Below are 4,751 nucleotides of genomic sequence, written 5' to 3'. Positions count from 1 at the left end.
CGGCCTCCCTCGGCGTCCTGCCCGGCCCGCAGTCCCCGCGGCGGCGGTTGGGGGCGGGCCGAGCCGCTGGGTGTCTGGCTCTCGCGTCCACGCGGCCGGCCGCCGCTCTCCCCGCTCCTCAGCTGGGCTCGGTGTCCTGTCTCAGGCCTACGTAGTTGACTGCGAAACCAGACGCGAGGCGGGTTCGAAGCAGCAGCAGAAGTGCCGGGTGCAGGGAGTGCTGCCGAGTGTAGAGGGAGACGGGCAGGCCGTGGGGGGCACGCGAAGGCTGTTGGCGGAGCTTCCAGCTCACTGGTCCGGAGTTTGTTGACAAGCGGACTGCCTGGGTCTCATCCTCATAAAAGCCTGCTTTGGTGGGTGTCACGCCGGTGGATCTGTTCCGTAGTGCGTGTCACCGTAAAGTTTATATAACCGAAGTTTGTGTTAACTCTTATCCAATCAGCGAACAAGTCGTTGATAGGGCAAGTGTAAAGTGCGGACCTTATATCGTCTCGAAGAAGATTTTCGGGCGTAGAGATTTCTTTAAAGGACGGGCCTCCAGTACCCGTGTGTAAACTCAGCCCTGACTCCCGGGAGCGGGGCAGGAGGCGGCCCTGCACACCGACGGACAGGAGCAGTGCAGATTGGTCCTGAGATCTCGGTGCTTGGGACTGGTTGCTGCTCGTTCTCGGCTTTAACCACGCTTTTCATGTAATTTCACATATCAAAGAGATTTAATGGGCTGTGAAAGGAATGAGGTGTGTCTTTCCTTCCTCTTCTCCCCGGTCCAACTCACTCCTCTGTATTCTCTTTGGGAGGTTTTCTTGTTTCCACTTCTGAGAGTCCCAAGCTCCCCGTGGGGTTCGGGCTGTATTTCACTTTTCTTATCGTGTTCTGTGATGAAAGCATGCGTACTCTTTATGCACACACATTATCTCATGAGCTGTAGGATTTTTTGGCTTATGCAGAATATGAAACTTGGTGTAGTGGTTTGTAGGCGTGGATGACTTTGCGGAAGTGGGAGAACAAAAGGGTTGAGAAGTTGGTTTTTGTAAAATGCCTAACTAGGCTTATGTGGTGCTGTGGAAGAGAGAGTTGAGACTTTGAGAGTTCTGAGAACTTTTAAAGTATTTGAGGTGAGTTTAGCACTCTTCAAAACATCAGTGTTTTAAATTTATTTTTTCCTGGATAGCAAAATGTTGTATATGGAAGACTGGGTGGGGAGTATTGTCTAATACTGGGAAGACTAAATTACGGATGTGGAATTATGGTGTGATGACCTGCAACTAAGTGGCATAAAATAGCTTTCCTCTTTTATTTTTAAGTGGTAGAACCAACGGTAAAACCATTTCTTTTCTATTAACTCTGTTTTGGACAGTTTCAATCAAATATTGTACCTATCATCACTTTCTACAGCTTCCAACATAGGAAGCTCAAAGTCCGGGTTTGGGGGTGGGATGGTATGTTTGCATTCTTTACACTTTCAAAGAGGGAGTTTGAAACTAGGAAAATTGTTTTTAATCTTCGTGTACTGTCCACTGGGGACTATGTTGGTCTGTTGTAAAGGTCAACATCCGTGTTGGTTAATGCTTATGGATCATGAAACACTTTTGATGTCCGTTGATAAGAAGTGAATGTAATCAGCCTTTATCCTTGTTAGCTGATGTTTTTAATAGGATTTTTTTTTTTTTTTTTTTTTTAAAGTTGACCGGTAAGGGGATCTTAGCCTTTGACTTCGAGTTGTCAGCACCGCTCTATCCCTATATAGGGATCCGAACCTGCGGCCTAGGTGTTATCAACACCACACTCTCCCAAGTGAGCCACGGGCCGGCCCTCAACAGGATTTTAAAAGAAGTTTTCAGTTTTTCAATTTTCTTGGAAATAATCCTGTTTTGAAAACCTGGTTTGTTTTAAATTCGTCTAGGACACCACCTAGTGGTGAAAAGCAGGTAACTGCAGGTTCGTTAATGAGCGAGGATGGGTCAGAGCCGGAACGTTTCACCAATGGCTGTAGTTCTCTCTGAGTACAGTTTAAGAACTTCAAACAAAACGGTGAATGAGAAGAAAAATGAAGTTGGGGAATCTGAGAGTATGATAGAAATGGTAATGTAGGAAAGGAAAGACAATGATAAAGCCTAGCTGGAGAGACCGACTTACTGGATAAGTCAGCTAGTAAAAATTTGATACTTTTATTAACGGGTGATATGAATGGAGGTGTTTTTGTTTGTTTGTTTGTTTTTATAATAAGACTGCAGCACCTGTTATTTCCAGGTGGTCTCCCATCCAAATACTAACCAGGCCAGACCCTGCCTAGCTCCTGAGATTCCTGATCTCCATGTAGGCGCATTCCGGGTGATAGGGACGTAGACCTAATAAAAGTATTTTGCCAAACTTTATATTTTTGGATGGACATACAGAATCACAGTTGACCCCTTTCATGTTGCTGTCCTAACTGAAAAGTAAATTTTAAAATCACCGTTTTAAGATGGGGAAAATTAATTTCCAAAAAAATAACGAGAGTATTCGAATTCCTCAGGGTTGCAGTGTATATTAAAGGGGAGAAGGTTTCGTCTTATTTATATTTCTCATACGTTATTTCAAAACCTATACCATAATTGGCCATAGTTTGGTTTTCTCTTAAAATTGTTACCCTACCTAAAATTCATATGGACTTTTGGGCTGTTGTAAATTAAAAAAAAAAAAAAAGTCCCTAGCAATTCCTACTTCTGGCTGTGAGACTGTTGAACTATTTGTATATCTCAAGGTATTTTAGGATTCTTAAGCAAAGTTGCAGAACCGTTTGTCTTTGGAAGGGTGATTTCCTCACACAGCATATGATTTTCCCCTCTTTTTATTATTTTTTTTATTTGTTACTTATTTATTTATTTTTTCTGATTACTTTCCCACTTTAAAATCTTCCTCTAAGGGACTGGCCAGATAGCTGAGTTGGTTAGAGCGCAGCGTTGTAACACCAATGTCACAGGTTCAGACCTCCCTGCTGTCCAGCCAGAAAAAAAAAATCTTCCTTTTACCACCAGAGGCATTTAAAGAGTGTCCTGTGTTTGTGTTGTGTATGCCCATCCACTCTATGCTCTATGCATATGCTCTAGCTGGTATGTTTTGTGAACTGCGTATCAATAAATCCTTAATCCTATCTGCTACCTTGAGATGGCATATTCCTTCAGGGTAGGCTTTGAATCTGAGGGTGTTCTTTCATGCCTTTAGCAGTGTGCAGGACCCAGAGTGCTTGGAATATAATGATTGGATTAGATCCTTTTTCCTGGTTTGTCTATGTCCTGATTACCTCCCAGCAGGTAGTAATGGAATCAAGAATTAAGGAAAGTTAGAAAAAGTATATATAACATACAACTTCAGTTTGCTAGTACTGGAGACTGAGTACTTGCCATGTATTCTTTTTTTTTTTTTTAAAAAGAAAGGGAGTTAGTCAAGCCCGTAAGTATTTAAGTGTTTAATAGGTGATGACTACCATTGAAAGAATGATTTCTGATCTTGAGTAATAAAGGAAATAATTTCCTGTGTTTGCGGAGTATTTTAGGGCATTTTGAATAAGAATGGAGTATGTAAATAGGTGATCTGTGGTAAGGATTGATCACTATGTTTTTTCTCCTTACCTAACTATATATTTGTCTTGGGAATTCATCAGGTGATAAAATGACACTTAGGAAACTTGTCCAGGTTTATTGTTTATTTCATTTTAATCTTCTTGCTTGCTTCCATTCCATTAAGCAAGTAGTGTCACACTAAATTAGTCTGATGTCATGACATGAATTGAACTCCACTTTAAAAGAATGTTTAATTTGGTGGCTGTCTGGTATGGGGATCTGAATCCTGAATCCTTGACCTGGTTGGTTGGTTGGTTGGTCGGTCGGTCATTCATTCATTCATTCATTCATTAAAGATGACAGGTAAGGGGATCTCAACCCTTGGCTTGGTGTTGTCAGCACCAATGCTCAGCCAGTGAGCCAACTGACCATCCCTATATAGGATCTGAACCCGTGGCCTTGGTGCTATCAGCACCACACTCTCCCGAGTGAGCCACGGGCTGGCCCTCTTGACCTGGTTATTACCAACACCCCCCACTTTAGAGCTTACTGGCCAGCCCCCTGAAATGTTTTGTTTAAAATTATCCCTTTTGTAGGTTAATAGAAGTAATTAATTTTTGGGGGGTGGGGTGGGGGTGCAGCTGGCTGGCGAGGGGAACTGAACCCTTGACTTTGGTGTTATAAGGCAGTGCTCTAACTGAACTAATTAGCCAGCTCCCAGAAGTAATATTTTAATTTGTTGTTTTTTAAGCTGAAGAATAGTGGAATTTCTTCAATGGACATATGACCTCTCGAATTATATTACTTAAGGTAATTTATAGTGAGTGGTGCACTGTGTGTGGGTAATAATAAAAAGCTTCTTTAAGAGCGTCCCCCTTTTCTGTTCCATTTTTAGTATTCAGTCTCTGGCACTGGAAAGGAAGATAGTAGCAGGGGGTGGCTATGCAAAGACTTGGCTGGATGGGGATGTTTTTGCAAATAGCAAAGTTTCTTAGGTACTAGATGGGGAGGTGTTTGGAAAGGGCCTCATGCATGGGAAGATAGTCACATATGTATAGTAACTACTTCTATGGGGTCTTTAAAAAGTTGGTAGAAGGGTTTGTATTATCTTTTAATTCCATTTTTCCATGATCTTTTTTTTTTTTTTGTCTTTTTCCTTTTTACTGGCCGGCAACGGGATCGCAACCCTCGGTGTCGCGCCCGTACCAG

General features: G+C 42.5%; 1 protein-coding gene across 1 annotated transcript in view; it reads left to right on the top strand.

The window, feature by feature from the left end:
- Positions 1–4,751, top strand: part of DNAJB6 (DnaJ (Hsp40) homolog, subfamily B, member 6) — a 69,240-nt gene that overhangs the window by 603 nt on the left and 63,886 nt on the right. The gene's annotated exons all lie outside the window — the stretch shown is intronic.

The sequence above is a fragment of the Galeopterus variegatus genome, unplaced genomic scaffold (genome assembly GCF_000696425.1).
Source record: "Galeopterus variegatus unplaced genomic scaffold, G_variegatus-3.0.2 Scaffold100, whole genome shotgun sequence".
In the NCBI taxonomy this organism is placed as follows: Eukaryota; Metazoa; Chordata; class Mammalia; order Dermoptera; family Cynocephalidae; genus Galeopterus; species Galeopterus variegatus.
This window is presented reverse-complemented; position numbering and strand designations above follow the sequence as displayed.